We start from the raw sequence: 18774 nt of genomic DNA on the forward strand, positions 1-18774 counted from the left end.
TGACTTAATAACTTTGATGAATTTGCATGATAATCATGATGCAAAATTGAAATACTGTTACATCCCGAGTTTAGAGAGTTATCTGTAACTGGTAAGAAACTGACTGGTCTTATGTTCTTACAAGAACCTCACCCAAAAAAACTATTGGAGCTTTTTTTATGACCAATTTGTAGAATGAACTGGACAAAAACTAAAATGCTTTAACGCCTGGAATTCTCATTCCCGGTATTTAATTTAGCGATATTATGGAGGTATTGCAACAGTCAAAGGCTTTATGGACCTAAGAGTTGTGACCCTGAAATGTAAGAATGTCTGGATAACATTAGAAATAAATTTGTACAGATCGACCTTTTTTTTCCTTTTACTAATTTGGTATTATATAAAAGTGTGCCATGAGTGTGTCATATTAACCAAGAGTTTCTTGACCACATGCAGAATCACTCAAAGACACAGGTAAGATCAAAGGTTTAATAATCTCAAAAGATGACTGGTTCAGGTTGTCGGGGTTCGGTCCTCAGGTTTAGTGTCTCCCGGCGGCAGAGATCTTGGTAGGGTTTCGGGCACAATCTGTGAGATACAGGGGTCCAGAGAGTCTGGAAGTGATGTCTCAGCAATTTGTTGGAGAGTGGGCAGGCTGGAGGAAGCAGTAGGAGCTTGCAGAAGCAGTTGGTTAATGGAGGTCCTGAGTTAGCTGTCCGAAGATGATGGGTTGAGAATCCAAGGCTGTGATCCACATGACCTGAGAGTAGCAGAGAAAACGAGCTTGGTTCAAGGTTAACGAGTGGTTCAAAACGTTCAGACGAAGAACAAACTAGGAGACTAGGTTCTCGGAGGCTTGAGTTACCACTCAACGTGGAGCATCAGGCGAAGAATGGTCGTCCCGCAGTTCCTTAAAAGCGCTCCAGCCATAGATTGATTACAGGTGTGCAGGAGCAGTCTGCACACAACGCACATCAGCAGAGCTTCTCTGGGAAAACAGGAAAATCACACAGAGCAAAAGAAACAGATTGTGACAGAGTGTTTACATATTTATGTGTTTCTTTACTGTGATTTGCTCAGTTTTTAGAGTGACTGTGTTTTCAGAAGGTGTCCTGTTTCACATTAACAAGCTGTGAGAGAAGATAACCAATCAAAATGTTGTTTACATTCTACATCACACATTGTGGCTTTAAACATGTTAAAGTCAAGACAGCACTTTCTAAACTGTCACTCAATAAATGTAAGCTGAGTAATTCCATATTCAGTTATTCATCCTCGCTTACACTATTACATGTGAGCTTATAGAGATGGCTTAAACATGTCTGGATCATATTCCTGGGCTGTGCAAATGTCTGTTGTACCCTTGCTTCCATGACATATCATGCTCACACACAGAAGGTGTAAGCTCTGAAATCCCCATCTTTTAGCGACAGCTTTAAATATACAGTCCAGTTCTGTATATGATGATGAAGCAACTGCTGTGAAATCCAGCTGAAGGTTTGAAGATATGAACGCAGAAAAATATCGTCTGTCGCTCTTCCCTCTTTTTCCCTGGCACACAGATACAAAATTATTGACAAATACAACTCTTTTTTAACTCTTTGAGTTACATGAAATCCATCCACAATTATGCTGCATCGTGTACACGATTGTGAGAAAATCTTTCAGCAGCTTAACTGTGGTCTCAGTTGGCAATGCCTCACTGCTGAGTGTGCAGCCTCCCATGCCCTAGTGGGGGGAGGTCTCCTCAGTCGAGGTATTATCTGTTCCCATCCAATATTCATCAGTTACTGGGAGATTCGTGATGACAAGTCAATGTGGTCTGCTAACAATACACTGAAGTGGACTGTGTTGTGTGCGCCGTCAGGTATGTTGGTCTATATACAGGTGCTTCTCAAAATATTAGCATATTGTAATAAAGCTAATTATTTTCCATAATGTAATGATGAGAATTTAACATTCACATATTTTAGATTCATTGCACACTAATTGAAATATTTCAGGTCTTTTATTGTCTTAAAACGGATGATTTTGGCATACAGCTCATGAAAACCCAAAATTCCTATCTCACAAAATTAGCATATCATTAAAAGGGTCTCTAAACGAGCTATGAACCTCATCATCTGAATCAACGAGTTAACTCTAAACACCTGCAAAAGATTCCTGAGGCCTTTAAAACTCCCAGCCTGGTTCATTACTCAAAACCCCAATCATGGGTAAGACTGCCGACCTGACTGCTGTCCAGAAGGCCACTATTGACACCCTCAAGCAAGAGGGTAAGACACAGAAAGAAATTTCTGAACGAATAGGCTGTTCCCAGAGTGCTGTATCAAGGCACCTCAGTGGGAAGTCTGTGGGAAGGAAAAAGTGTGGCAGAAAACGCTGCACAACGAGAAGAGGTGACCGGACCCTGAGGAAGATTGTGGAGAAGGGCCGATTCCAGACCTTGGGGGACCTGTGGAAGCAGTGGACTGAGTCTGGAGTAGAAACATCCAGAGCCACCGTGCACAGGTGTGTGCAGGAAATGGGCTACAGGTGCCGCATTCCCCAGGTCAAGCCACTTTTGAACCAGAAACAGCAGCAGAAGCACCTGACCTGGGCTACAGAGAAGCAGCACTGGACTGTTGCTCAGTGGTCTAAAGTACTTTTTTCGGATGAAAGCAAATTCTGCATGTCATTCGGAAATCAAGGTGCCAGAGTCTGGAGGAAGACTGGGGAGAAGGAAATGCCAAAATGCCAGAAGTCCAGTGTCAAGTACCCACAGTCAGTGATGGTCTGGGGTGCCGTGTCAGCTGCTGGTGTTGGTCCACTGTGTTTTATCAAGGGCAGGGTCAATGCAGCTAGCTATCAGGAGATTTTGGAGCACTTCATGCTTCCATCTGCTGAAAAGCTTTATGGAGATGAAGATTTCATTTTTCAGCACAACCTGGCACCTGCTCACAGTGCCAAAACCACTGGTAAATGGTTTACTGACCATGGTATCACTGTGCTCAATTGGCCTGCCAACTCTCCTGACCTGAACCTCATAGAGAATCTGTGGGATATTGTGAAGAGAACGTTAAGAGACTCAAGACCCAACACTCTGGATGAGCTAAAGGCCGCTATCGAAGCATCCTGGGCCTCCATAAGACCTCAGCAGTGCCACAGGCTGATTGCCTCCATGCCACGCCGCATTGAAGCAGTCATTTCTGCCAAAGGATTCCCGACCAAGTATTGAGTGCATAACTGTACATGATTATTTGAAGGTTGACGTTTTTTGTATTAAAAACACTTTTCTTTTATTGGTCGGATGAAATATGCTAATTTTGTGAGATAGGAATTTTGGGTTTTCATGAGCTGTATGCCACAATCATCCGTATTAAGACAATAAAAGACCTGAAATATTTCAGTTAGTGTGCAATGAATCTAAAATATATGAATGTTAAATTTTCATCATGACATTATGGAAAATAATGAACTTAATCACAATATGCTAATATTTTGAGAAGGACCTGTATTTAGAAGGCTGTGAGAACATGAATGGGAGGACATCTGCTAAATGACTGGAGTGAACCACTGGTCCCTGGTTCTTATCATCTGACAGGTCAATACATAGTTTAATGCAAGCATAAAATTTTTATTTTTGAAACACTTTTGCTAAAGAATAAAAAAAATATTTTTGGAATGATGACTGAAAACTCAGCAAACTTAATTTATTTAATTGCAGATCTCAGCAAAAATATATTTATAATATAAATGTAAATGTTTTACACATGTATCTATTCACTTTTTTATTTCTTGACATTTTCAGTCAGATAAACCCACAGGTCACAGTCATGTGTGGGTATGGGGGAGCATGTGAATGAGTGACATGTGAAGACACACAAGAGCTCACTTACCGTGTGTCATACGGACTCATTTACAGCAGGGTATGCACATGGCGGTGACCACAGAGGACAACCACATTTAACAAAAGTTAAATAGTGAAAGATTTTCCTGTAAATAATACAGATGCACCAATAAGAGTTCTGCAGCCATTTTGTGGCTGATCTCAGGGCTGTGTAAAGGTCTGATCTGCAGATTACGATTGTTGCAGGTTCTGATTTCTTCTTTGAGAACTATGATATTTAAAGATGCAATATCATGTTAATATAGTCATTAATTAGTTAGAACAGGAGCAATCGTGATGTTCCTGAGTGTGCAAGAGCACTTGCCATAAAAAGATTTTATTTTAAAACAACAACAAAATGATAACAGTGTTTACATTTTAAACTGTCTTATACTAGCACCTTATACTAGCAATTATCATTGTTACTGCTGCTAGCATTAGTAAAACAACATACTCCATGTGAAGACCCTTACCTTGATTTGGAGATTTCCGAAAGACTACCAGTATTTCTAAATCCAGGCAGACAGATAAAAGTTCAAAAGCATCTTTGGCCTTCATGTTATCTACTGAAATTAGCTCTCTCTCTTGTTGTCTGAATGAACCAGAAAACGTTCTTGGCATGTTGCAGAAAAACAATCCTTTTAAAATGCTTTTTACATCTCTGTGCTTCCTCTGAGATCAGTTTCTTCCATCTCAGTTATACTGAAAATAGCTCCTTTTAAACCACACCTGAGTGTTGTCAACAAAAAGGGTTGTTGTCTACTCAGCCTGGTAGCATCCAGATATGGTGCATTCACAGATTAGAAAAAGATTAGATTGTTGAGTTTCTGGCTGATCGGCTGATCACTGACCAAGGCCAGTCAGGTTAAACATCATACTAGTCCAGTCACCAGCCAATTTGTCGTTGCATCTTTCCTTAAACATAGTTGTAAGAAATAATATGAATTGGACCTTTATATAGCTGACTCATGGTGAGTCACAGAACGTTAATGATTCAGGAGAAAAGCTTAAAATATTCCTTCATTGCACAGTAAAACAACAAACCTGGCACTAATGTGGAGTAATGCTTTAACTTGACATTATTGTGTGCTTTTGATAATGACATAAAATGTACGCACGGCCATTTTAGAGGACAAACAACTGGTGGGACAACGGCAACACATAACTGAATAGCAGAGAACTGCATTAAAAAGTAGTCATTTATTTAAGGTATCTCACCAAACAGTAAATCTAGTCAGAAGTGTAATTTCTTATGCTACAAAACATTTCATAACATCAATATGTTAAATCACTTGCTTTATATCGCTAAAAATACAACATGTTTATGTCTAGATAGGTAACAAATGTGTCAGTGTCCAACATCAAAGAAAACATGGCATTTCAACAAATTCAAACCGGACAAATGTATCTCTATATCTCTCTACATTGTGAGTGGCTTTGAAGCCTTGTTTTCCACTGAGGGAGATCCCATCCCACACCATCACACAGCTGCCACCAAACGCTGTTTGGGCTTGGCAGAGAGGATTTGGAAAGTTTTTCACCATCAAAACCAACAAACTCAACTCCAACCAACAAAGGCATTTTCTATACAAATGTGCCACCATAGCACGAAATAAACTGGCTTTCCAACAATATTAAATGTATTGCCAAGAAGCATTGTTACAAGTAACAGTGAAGAAATAACTGACCATATCTTTGTGCTTGGAATATACAGGGGTTGGACAACAAAACTGAAACACCTGTCATTTTAGTGTGGGAGGTTTCATGGCTAAATTGGACCAGCCTGGTAGCCAGTCTTCATTGATTGCACATTGCACCAGTAAGTGCAGAGTGTGAAGGTTCAATTAGCAGGGTAAGAGCACAGTTTTGCTCAAAATATTGAAATGCACACAACATTATGGGTGACATACCAGAGTTCAAAAGAGGACAAATTGTTGGTGCACGTCTTGCTGGCGCATCTGTGACCAAGACAGCCAGTTTTTGTGATGTATCAAGAGCCACGGTATCCAGGGTAATGTCAGCATACCACCAAGAAGGACGAACCACATCCAACAGGATTAACTGTGGACGCAAGAGGAAGCTGTCTGAAAGGGATGTTCGGGTGCTAACCCGGATTGTATCCAAAAAACATAAAACCACGGCTGCCCAAATCACGGCAGAATCAAATGTGCACCTCAACTCTCCTGTTTCCACCAGAACTGTCCGTCGGGAGCTTCACAGGGTCAATATACACGGCCGGGCTGCTATACCCAAACCTTTGGTCACTCATGCCAATGCCAAATGTCGGTTTCAATAGTGCAAGGAGCGCAAATCTTGGGCTGTGGACAATGTGAAGCATGTATTGTTCTCTGATGAGTCCACCTTTACTGTTTTCCCCACATCCAGGAGAGTTACTGTGTGGAGAAGCCCCAAAGAAGCGTACCAGCCAGACTGTTGCATGCCCAGAGTGATGTTTGGGCTGCCATATCATGGCATTCCCTTGGCCCAATACTTGTGCTAGATGGGTGTGTCACTGCCAAGGACTACCGAACCATTCTTGAGGACCATGTGCATCCAATGGTTCAAACATTGTATCCTGAAGGCGGTGCCGTGTATCAGGATGACAATGCACCAATACACACAGCAAGACTGGTGAAAGATTGGTTTGATGAACATGAAAGTGAAGTTGAACATCTCCAATGGCCTGCACAGTCACCAGATCTAAATATTATTGAGCCACTTTGGGGTGTTTTGGAGGAGCGAGTCAGGAAACGTTTTCCTCCACCAGTATCACGTAGTGACCTGGCCACTATCCTGCAAGAAGAATGGCTTAAAATCCCCCTGACCACTGTGCAGGACTTGTATATGTCATTCCCAAAACGAATTGACGCTGTATTGGCCGCAAAAGGAGGCCCTACAACATATTAATAAATTATTGTGGTCTAAAACCAGGTGTTTCAGTTTTATTGTCCAACCCCTGTATGTGTCTGTGCAGAGAATGGTTCAGGTGCCCAACAAATGTAATGCATGCACACACACTCTCTCCTCCACTCTTTTCCCTCTATTTCTTTTTGACATCCATCACTGTCTGTGGCAATGGACTGCGAAACAAATTTCTATCACTATACATTACAGGTTAAGATAGGGGGCTGGGAATGTGTTATATATGCTGGCTTCGATTTTTATGTAGCATCTACAGGTTCGTTCATCATTTCTCTGTGAGGCACCCTTGTGTGTTGGGCCCCAGACAAGATGTTGTCTTGGCACCCACCATCAATCAGCCTGAGGTTGCCCGAGACTCGTGCCCAATGTGCAGAAGGGAGGAATGTGTTATGGCTGCAGGTGTCCCTCCTCTCAGCTACATGGTCCCCCCCTGCAGCTCTTTTGGTCCTCTATCTTTTGAATTATGAGTTTGGGCATATGTTGGGAATTTGTTTTTGTTTTATCTCTGCATGACCTCTGTAGGTCTTCATTTTTGTTCGCTTGCAGCCAGAAGCTTATGATTTTAATTGCAGAGTCAGATTAGGTATTAATTATGAGGCATGAGCCATGAAAAAACAAGTTTAGTTTAGATCCATCTGGCCCTGCTCTGTTAAACTTGGGTCAGATCTATTAGGAAAATATGAGGTCATGCTTTACCTTTGTCATAGCTTTGCAAAAAAGCATAAATGGATTAGATTATTTCAGAACACTCAGAGTTAAGGTGGAAGTGGTTGATGCTCTGCAATACTTTTATGATTGGCTTCAATTTTAGATCTACGTTCCACCCACCTGACTGGGAACTCGATTGTCTACTATTTTATCGGTAACTTTTTCTCTGTACATATTCACTAATAACGTACACGGTTCAATAAACCCCAGGTAATGTCTCTTTATGCTGCTCAGACTTTAGCTACTCTTATACTTTTTTGCCAAAGTCAGGAAAATTATAATTTGAGAAATCCACCATTGTCCTTCACACGCCACAGCCAAAGTCAACCAACCAATCAGACACCATAGCAGGTATGGGTGGTGGTTGGGTTTTACTAGGGCAGGTCACAAATACTCTCCAATCACCATATTTACAACCCTTCCCAGTCCTCACATTATTCCCTGGGATCACATTCACTTAATGCTCTGTGAAAAGATATTCCCCTCCCTGGGGAAAAGAAAGAAATCATAACAATAAAGTGACACATTTGAAAGAGTGACAGCACTGCAAGGAAAAGCCCTGTCAGTGATGAATTGAAACTGAATAGAAAACAGGGTCAGTCACTGCGATGTCTATGATTTTGCTGATCATTATATTTCTGATTCTACAACCACCAGGGTGACCTAAAGCTTTAACAGATACAAATAGTTTGAATGTAATACGTAAAAATGTAAAAATAAAAAAGTTGTAACCGGTTTGTTTAATTTGTCCTAAGTGGCAGAGCTTCTTGTGCATTCCGTGCTACAGCAGTGGCATCTTTAAAGTACGAACACTTGATTGAAAGGAAGGCAGTCATGCTGCACTCAATTGCCTTGGAAGTCCAAACTTTCATATGGGGATGACTTCACATTAAACCATTAGCTGAGAGTTTGGAGACCAGTGGAGTTTGCTAACTTTTTGCTCAGTGACCAAACTAACAGGTCTTAGCAATATAATATAATACAAATTAGATGTTCATAAATAGATGCACTATGTGCCAAACTAATTTAGTAGGAAACAATGCATTACACATTGTTTACACTTTACAGTCAATACTTTTTAAATACCCAACAATATAACCATATTGGATTTTGAAGTCGGGCTGCATGGTGGTTGGTAGCACTGTTGCCTTGCAGCGAGAAGGTCCCGGGTTTGATTCCCAGCCGGGGGTCTTTCTGCATGGAGTTTGCATGTTCTCCCTGTGCATGTGTGGGTTCTCACCGGGTACTCCGGCTTCCTCCCACAGTCCAAAGACATGCCTGTTAGGTTAATTGGTCAATCTAAATTGCCCTTAGGTGTATGAATGAGTGTGTGCATGGTTGTATGTGTGTTGCCCTGCGATGGACTGGCGATCTGTCCAGGGTGTACCCTGCCTCTCGCCCATAGACTGCTGGAGATAGGCACCAGATCCCCCATGACCCACTATGGAATGAGCGGTAGAAAATGACTGACTGACTGACTGACTGGATTTTGAAGTCAGGGTTGGTGAGAAATGGTTCCATTTCTTCCATAAAGTCGTAACTTTCTCATCAAGTCAGAAATATCAACTGGAACACTCCCTAATGTTAGAATTTTGTCAGGTCAGATATTCCTCACCAACCCTTAGCTTAATCAAACATGGTTGCCATTGACATAATGCAGTGATACCTGCAGTAATAAACTGTTCATTTTTATGCTTTCTATTTCATCATATCTGTCACCAGTAATAACCCTGTACAACCTCTAATGGTGGAAATTTTGCTGTGATTTGTGAATTCATAGACTTTCAGATAAAACTGTTATCTTTGCCTTGTATTGCTAAACTTGACTTCTGATTTTAAAAGTGAGCATAATTAAAAATTTGGTCTGCACAGTGGTGCAGTTGGTAGCCCTGTTGCCTTGCAGCAAGGTTCTGGGTTCAACTCCCTGCTGAGGGTCTTTCTGCATGGAGTTTGCATGTTCTCCCCGTGTATGTGTGGCTTCTCCCACAGTCCAAAGACATGCCTGTTAGGTTAATGGTTTCTCTAAATTGCTCTTAGTTGTGTGAATGAGTGTGTGCATGGTTGATGGTGTGTTGGCCTGTCCAGGGTGTACCCCGCCTCCCGCCCATAGACTGCTGGAGATAGGCACCAGCTTTCCTGCGACCCACTATGGAAGAAGTGGTAGAAAATGACTAAATGATGAATTAAACTAATGGAGTTCCTATAAATGCATGTTTATATTTTAAAGTCATACCTTAGTTTGTGTTCAAACCTCACCTGTTCCTGCTCATTTTTGGGAAGCATTAAAGCAATAGATTTGTCTGGATCAAAAATGAGAGAAGTATTTTGTAAAGCCTACATGCTCAAAATCTACCAACTGGCTGCCTTTACTTTTGCAATCAATATATTAAAAATAATTATTCATTTAGAGACTTATGAGTTTAGATCCTGTTACAAAAAGGCTGTGACTATATTTTCCTCTGCAGCAATTTGAATAAGTTATTTTTTCATGCAATTATGAGAAATAATGAACAGAATTAACCAAATGATAAATGAAAAAAATGGAAGTAGTTCTATTATGGGTAGGCAAAGTCAATACATAAATTCAATTTACCTTTTTCAAATGGCAGCAGTGACTAAATTGCCAGTCAAATAGTTTCAGTTAAAAAATATTCTGTGGCATTAAAGAATTAAGTGAATAAATGAATTGACTCTTTTTGTAATTACATTTGAAAATGCCACCAATGCACTGATGCTTCACACTGTCATGCTAATAGCTAATACAGGTCCTTCTCAAAATATTAGCAAATTATGATAAAGTTCATTATTTTCCATAATGTAATGATGAACATTTAACATTCATATATTTTAGATTCATTGCACACTAACTGAAATATTTCAGGTCTTTTATTGTCTTAATACGGATGATTGTGGCATACAGCTCATGAAAACCCAAAATTCCTATCTCACAAAATTAGCATATTTCATCCGACCAATAAAAGAAAAGTGTTTTTAATACAAAAAACGTCAACCTTCAAATAATCATGTACAGTTATGCACTCAATACTTGGTCGGGAATCCTTTGGCAGAAATGACTGCTTCAATGCGGCGTGGCATGGAGGCAATCAGCCTGTGGCACTGCTGAGGTCTTATGGAGGCCCAGGATGCTTCGATAGCAGCCTTTAGCTCATCCAGAGTGTTGGGTCTTGAGTCTCTCAACGTTCTCTTCACAATATCCCACAGATTCTCTATGGGGTTCAGGTCAGGAGAGTTGGCAGGCCAATTGAGCACAGTGATACCATGGTCAGTAAACCATTTACCAGTGGTTTTGGCACTGTGAGCAGGTGCCAGGTCGTGCTGAAAAATGAAATCTTCATTTCCATAAAGCTTTTCAGCAGATGGAAGCATGAAGTGCTCCAAAATCTCCTGATAGCTAGCTGCATTGACCCTGCCCTTGAAAACACAGTGGACCAACACCAGCAGCTGACACGGCACCCCAGACCATCACTGACTGTGGGTACTTGACACTGGACTTCTGGCATTTTGGCATTTCCTTCTCCCCAGTCTTCCTCCAGACTCTGGCACCTTGATTTCCGAATGACATGCAGAATTTGCTTTCATCTGAAAAAAGTACTTAGTGTACTCAGTTAGTGTGCAATGAATCTAAAATATATGAATGTTACATTTTCATCATTACATTATGGAAAATAATGAACTTTATCACAATATGCTAATATTTTGGGAAGGACCTGTATGGTCATTGTGGGCCAAGATCCTGTGCAGTTAAGGTAAGGTCATTTAGGAAATCAACCGACCACTTTCCTAATGTAAAAGTCTATCTTTTATTATTTTGTCCTTCCCCTAGTTGTTCTACTTGCAATATTACTGGTGTATTGTGTCCAGTAAAATACATTTACTACTGGGTATGACGTAGGTCTTTTTCTGAAGCACAGCAGAAACAGAGGGGTTGTGAGGCATAGAGCCAATGCTACACATGGCAGGCTGCAAACAGGGAAGATGTCCAGCAAAATGGAGGTATAAACAGATAAAGACACCTCACACAACATGCATGTAGGGAATGGAGGTTTCCAAAGGGAAAAGCTGCTACAGCATAGTAATCCACACTGAATACAGCCAGACAAAGACAGACACACATTTGGAAAGAAATACGCAGACAATTAGACAGAAAGGAATCTTTGCACAGTAGATGGATGGCACAGTAGGGCTAGACGTGCTTCTACTTCATATCTTGAAGATGCGTTGGTAGCAAAAGCTTCAGTTTCAGAGGGAAGACATTTTAAAGGAAGCATCTGGGTTATTTTCAGTTTGACATGATGCTTAATTATGCTCCAGAAAAACTAAATGTACCACCTCATCGGTATGTACCTATTCAAATGATTCCTCTGCTCTTTCTAACTTATCCTCCGCTCAATCAGACAACCTTGTTCTAAACTGGTTCTACATCAAGTCTTCTTAATATTTGAAGTTTGCATTTTTCCTTATTTAAATGGAAAACATCGACTTTATGTATATTGTCGTTAGATTTATTGATCCATGCTTTTATTTCCAAACATAACTGAAATCTTCATCAGAAGACTTTTCATGTTTCACCTATATTTTTAATAACTTTTAAGCCTTAATCAACAATGTTAGGTGTTAGGTCAAAACCAAAGAATTGTTATTTCCTTTAGCACACTCCATACAATGACAGGAAACAGAAACGTGGAATGAAAACATGCCTTGGCTGTTTAATGGCAGAATGGCAGAATGCCACTTGGTCATTATGTAACTTCTGCTAATTAAGGTTTAGTACAAATTAATAATCTGAAAAAATACACTGGAAGAATACATAACAAATACAAGGCCCTGAGCTTTAAGCAGTTTAACATGTAGCTATGTTTGACCTTTGACTGAATTCTATATGCTTCTGATGAGAATAAAGGCACTATTTAAGCATCTTAACATATACAGCACTCTAAAAATGTAAATTTAGAGTCGGATCATAGAAAGAACTGTGGTTTTTCACTCAGCCTTTTTTACCATGACAGACCAGAGCGCTGGCCGTGTCTGGATTCCGCCTTTTCTGGTTGAGAACCATGGACTTAAGAGTGCTTAGACTTAAAGAAGCTGACTCTCTTCCTGGGCAATTAACTCTTGGCTGCGAACCACTCCAGTGTTCGCTAAAGGTCATGGCCTGACGATGCCGTCAGAACTATGTCGTGCACCTTAAGAGTCAGCCTATGAACACCACAAAGTGTCACGGTCTGAAGTGGTTTTGGACCAAAATGCAAACAGGGACTAGGGCTCGGCATGTTGCAAAGTAGATCAGTTTTAATAAGGCTTGTAGTCAGCACTTACAATTCCGCTGGGAAAAAAACTCCATAGCCACAAATGCAGGAGAACACGAGGAGCTCGAGGAGAGACAGGAGATTACACAAGGAACCAGCGGGGAATGTTGAGCACAACCAGGTATATAAGCAGGGAGAGGAGGAGAATGGACCATTGAAAGTAAGGCTAAGGTGATCAGAGGAGTAGTGGAAACAGGTGCGAGACTAGCTGCAGATACTGAGGGAATGAGTTGTTACTATGACAACAGAGCAGAGGGAATGCAGGGACATGAGGAACTAAACTAGACTGAAAACGTAAACATACTAGAAACCAAGAAGTGGGAGACTGGGTAAAAAGAGACAATAAATACAGAACTAGCAGGGGGAAGCAGAGAATGCGAAGACCTAAGATAATAGATAACCTAAACAAAAACAATAAGTGGAAACAAAACCTAGCCGGAACAAATAATCAAATACAACTAACTGCCAGAAAGGAACTGAAACATAAGGGACTGACATAGAGAACTATACTAGAATAAATAAACCGAGGACGACAAAATAAATATACAGAACTAATACGGGAGGGAACTCTACAGTGGGAACTCTACTACAAGCAACGCTGGGGAGAACAATTAATTTAAAGGGAAACAAACCTCAGAGTAAACAAGAACTGAAGGGGATCTAAGGACAAGGGGAGGAACTACTAAGGGACACGAGTGAAGGAAAGTTAGTTCACAGAAAAACAAAAGGACATAAAGAAACAGTGAGTCGGTGGACCTAAAGAATAATAAGAAGAAGGCAGAAAGAATAAATGACACAAACTATAATCAAACTAAGAATCACAACATAAGGAAAAAAATACTTCACAACAAAACCCAAAACAAAGCCAAAACTGGCAAATCCTGACACAAAGAGGATCAGTGAAAAGAAGGAGCCCCAAAGCAGGTCATACAAGACCTGCATGACCCTTAAAAGCATCTTGTACTCCTAAACCAATACCCTAAAATTCCTGAATGAACACCACCATAAGCCTTTACCATCTACAAAACACATGTAGTCCAGAAAACAAAGTTCCATAACCCTCTCAGCAGTTCAGTGATGGGTAAAGATCTGGGCCCGTATTCTCGAAGCTCATGTCTTAGCCTAAAAATTCCTGCCAAGGAGACACAGCTTAAGAGTGATTCAGCTTGCTGCTGAGAGGAACTCTGAACAGGTACACGACAGAAATTACTATCTTAGTGAGGAGGTGTAGTTGACCCCGTTGCTAGGTGTGACTCTGTCTTCTAAGAGCTGTGATTGGTTGTTGCAAAAAAACAAAACCAAAAATAAAACATGGAGAGAAATTAACAGATGATAGAATTTAGACTGGATTCAGAAATGTGTAAATCAAGATACATAGCTCTGTTGAGCCATGCATTCCCTTAGCTCTCAGCAGTCATGACTTTATGGGATTCTTCTTAAATAAAATTGATTCTATTAAAAATAAAATCTTTGACTTACTCCCGTAGATGATTACTTCATCCTCAGCAAGTGAGACAACATTGGAAGTAACTGTAGTAGCTGATCTGTGTTTGGACTGTTTTGATCCTGTGGAGCTTCCTGAGTTATCAGAAATATTAGCTGCATCTAAACCTTCAACTTGTATGTTAGACCCAATGCCAACCAAATTATTTAAGAAGTGTTCCCTCTGATTACCAACCCCATTTTAGATATGATTAATCCATCCGTAGGAAATGGATATGTCCCACAAGCTTTTAAGGTAGCCGTAATTAAACCTTTACTTAAGAAACCTTAGCTTGATCAAGATAATTTAATAAATTACAGACCTATATCCAATCTTCTGTTCTTATCTAAAATTCTTGAGAAAGTAGTTGCTAATCAAATGTGTGAAGATTTACACAACAATGATCTGTTTGAAGAGTTCCAGTCAGGTTTCAGAGCTCATCATAGCACTAAAACAGCTCTGCTGAAAGTCACTGATGATATTCTTATGGCCTCAAATAATGGACTTGTGTCTGTACTTGTCCTGTTAGATCTCAGCGCTGCATTTGATACAGTCGATCACAATATTCTCTTAGAAAGGCTGGAATATTCTGTAGGGATCAGGGGAACAGCGCTAGGCTGGTTTAAATCTTATTTGTCTGACAGATTCCAGTTTGTTCATGTAAATGATAAATCATCTTTAAACTCCAGGGTTAATTGTGGAGTACCACAGGGTTCAGTACTTGGGCCAATTCTCTTTACTATATACAGGGGTTGGACAATAAAACTGAAACACCTGTCATTTTAGTGTGGGAGGTTTCATGGCTAAATTGGACCAGCCTGGTAGCCAGTCTTCATTGATTGCACGTTGCACCAGCAAGAGCAGAATGTGAAGGTTCCATTAGCAGGGTAAGAACACAGTTTTGCTCAAAATATTGAAATGCACACAACATTATGGGTGACATACCAGAGTTCAAAAGAGGACAAATTGTTGGTGCACGTCTTGCTGGCGCATCTGTGACCAAGACAGCCACGGTATCAAGAGCCACGGTATCCAGGGTAATGTCAGCATACCACCAAGAAGGACGAACCACATCCAACAGGATTAAATGTGGACGCAAGAGGAAGCTGTCTGAAAGGGATGTTCGGGTGCTAACCCGGATTGTATCCAAAAAACATAAAACCACAGCTGCCCAAATCACGGCAGAATTAAATGTGCAGCTCAACTCTCCTGTTTCCACCAGAACTGTCCGTCGGGAGCTCCACAGGGTCAATATACACGGCCGGGCTGCTATAGCCAAACCTTTGGTCACTTATGCCAATGCCAAACATCGGTTTCAATGGTGCAAGGAGCACAAATCTTGGGCTGTGGACAATGTGAAACATGTATTGTTCTATGATGAGTCCACCTTTACTGTTCTCCCCACATCCGGGAGAGTTACGGTGTAGAGAAGCATCAAAGAATCGTACCACCCAGACTGTTTCATGCCCAGAGTGAAACATTGGGGTGGATCAGTGATGGTTTGGGCTGCCATATCATGGCATTCCCTTGGCAAAATACTTGTGCTAGATGGGCCCGTCACTGCCAAGGACTACCGAACCATTCTTGAGGACCATTTGCATCCAATGGTTCAAACATTGTATCCTGAAGGCGGTATTGTGTATCAGAATGACAATGCACCAATACACACAGCAAGACTGATGAAAGATTGGTTTGATGAACATGAAAGTGAAGTTGAACATATCCTATGGCCTGCACATCCATTAACATTTACTTTTCCTTCCCATAGAAAGTACTCCTGGATCAGTGCTTCTGTGTTCTTTTTGTGTCTCTGCTCTGTTCTCTCAAACCCTCAGTTGGTCGTGGCAAACGGCTGCTCACACTGAGTCTGGTTCTGCTGGAGGTTTCTTCTTGTTAAAAGGGAGTTTTCCTCTCCACTGTTGCTACATAGATGCTCAGTATGAGGGATTGCTGCAAAGTCAACGCCAGTAACTGTCCACTGTCGCTACATGCTCATCCAGGAGGAGTGACTTCTGCAAGTCACTGACTGGATGCAATCTGCTGGGTTTCCTTAGATAGAAAAACGTTTTATCCAATTTGAATAAATAACTGAATCTGACTGTACTGTTCAATGGTTAGTTACTAACTGGAATGCATGTGCCTGACTTGAAATCTTCCTGAACCTTCATGTTTAAGCAGGTCCTTCAGGTCACTGGTGATCCAAGGTTTGTTATTGGGGAAGCATCTCACGGTTCTGGTGGGGATGATATTATCCACACAGAAGTTTATATAGTCGGTTACACACTCAGTCATGGCATTGATGTCCTCTCCATGTGGCTGGCGCAGTGCATCCCAGTCTGTAGCCTCAAAGCAACCTTGCAGAGCTTCTTCAGCTTCCTGTTACCATTTTCTCACAGTCCTCTTTATTACAGGTTGCCTCTGAACAAGCGGCTTATATTTCGAGCAGAGAAAAACAAGATTGTGATCTGATTTGTCAAGAGGAGGTCTTGCTGTAGAGATGCATGAGTCCTTGACATTGGCATAAAACAAATCCGTTTTGTTTTCTCTGGCACAGCAGCTGACAGACTGCTGAAACGTTGGAAGTGTAGCAGAGAGTTAAACATAGTTACAATCACCAGATATTGCAATAAGGGCATTAGGATGTTGTGTCTGTAGCTTAGCAACAGCTGAGCTGATGGCAGTACATACAATGTTGGCAACATCTAAAGGTGGAATGTTAACTGTTGCCAAAATAACACTGGTGAACTCTCTGTAGAAATAATATGTTGATGCCACCTTTTATAAAGTGCACCAGTCCCTCCTGCAGCATAACATCAATACAACATGATGCTGCCAACCTGTACTTCACAGGTTGTATGGTTTTCACAGGTTTGAAAGATTTCCCCTTTTCCCTCCAAATGTAGCAATGAACATTATGACCAAACACTCTAGTTTGGCCAAACTATGGTTTCTTTGTTGCTGAATGGCCTTTTAGCTCATGTTGACTTAAAGCAGTTTCACTGGAGAAAATACCACCCTCCTAGCACCTTCAGGAAACTTCTCCACTAGGTCTTTTGCTTTTGTTCTGATACAGAACCTGTCTTCTCATATGGCATTATGACTGGGGATTTCCATGTTCCATGTTTGAATAGATTAATCTTCAGTACTCTAGATACCATGACTTAAGGGAAATAAGACTTATTTAGACCCACGTTTCTGTTACTAATATCTTGCTTAATTTGTTTTGACTTTTGAAATTTTTCTCCTATGAAGCTTATAAAACTGAAACATAATTTTGGTGTTTCATAAATTGTTTCATACATTGTAATCTTAGTGTATGTAAACTTCTAAGTTTAAGGAAAGTAAAATCCTCTCATTGTTCTGTTTTTAAGCGAAGATTAATAATTCTGGTAATCCTGAATCTGAGCTAAAACAGAGAAAGCATTATTTTAATTTAATCTCACACAGTGAAAAAGAAATTAACATATTTTTCACAGTGTATGTAAATGTCTGGTTTCAGTTGTATATCTTTGGTGCAGCTTTGGCTGTCAGGCTTAACAGGTGAGTTTACTCTTTTAGAATTCAGGTAAATTATGATCAATAATGTTTGTTATCCTTAAGAGACAGTCTATAGGCTACATCCCCTATGCAGTAATTTTCCTTGCTGCCATTTGTGTCTGTAATTACACACCTTTGATTAAGTGCCTGACTGAATAATGCAATCAGCCAGAGGAGTCCTCTCAGATGCCTGTATTTTTTTTTCCTCCCCTTTCCTGTAGAGCGGCATGCAGGGGTCTCCCCTCGCTGTGTGACCTGCAGGGTGATGGGGAACCTGCCGTCCATGCTCACCAACACCCTCAATGCTAGCTCCTCTAAAAATAGTCCAGAGGTGATAAATAAAAAACCATCTCCCAATATGCCAAGCATCCCCCTATCTTCATCCTGACTTCAGCCTATGGGCTTTCGTGTATGACTTTATTTGGTGGGAACAAGTTGTGAGGAAATATATAGTGCAACAATTAGTGGTTGTCATTTAAAAGACAAAGATAACAGCGGTGCAAGTGAAAATATAAAGTGTGTGTGTGTACAATCAAGAAATCTGTGTTAAATAGCCTCATTGTGACTTTAATATCATTTAGCAGTTCTGGGTGTACGAGATATAAAATCAATGCTCCTAATACCCTTGCTAAGATAGGCCTGCATTAGAGGCTGCAGATATATGTCTACCTTTATAAAAAGCCATTCCGCATTTATGACTCTAGGTTTATTGCTGAACAGCCTCCATGATCAGCGCATTAGTCCCATTAATAAAAGTACTCCCCCCAGCATTAGTTGTGCTCCAGCATCATTTTAAAGCACCTGTATAATTTAACACTTCATGCTAAAATGAAAGAAGGCAGTACCATCCTGTGCAGAGAGGATGACACGACGCTCCCTTCTCTGTTTTTCCTGGCTGTCTGGTCACGATTCAAAGCCCCCATAGAGGGTAGCTTTGTGTTGATGCTGCT

The 18774-nt window shown here is 40.7% G+C and overlaps 1 long non-coding RNA gene across 1 annotated transcript; it reads right to left on the reverse strand.

Moving 5' to 3' along the window:
• Positions 1-493: 493 nt before the first annotated feature.
• On the reverse strand, positions 494-18774 carry LOC124870668. The gene is made up of 3 exons (XR_007038857.1): positions 18670-18774; positions 845-967; positions 494-739 (listed from the first exon to the last, which is right to left on the reverse strand). It is a non-coding gene; the product is annotated as an uncharacterized LOC124870668 (long non-coding RNA).

The sequence above is a fragment of the Girardinichthys multiradiatus genome, chromosome 6 (assembly GCF_021462225.1).
Source record: "Girardinichthys multiradiatus isolate DD_20200921_A chromosome 6, DD_fGirMul_XY1, whole genome shotgun sequence".
NCBI classification, from domain to species: Eukaryota; Metazoa; Chordata; class Actinopteri; order Cyprinodontiformes; family Goodeidae; genus Girardinichthys; species Girardinichthys multiradiatus.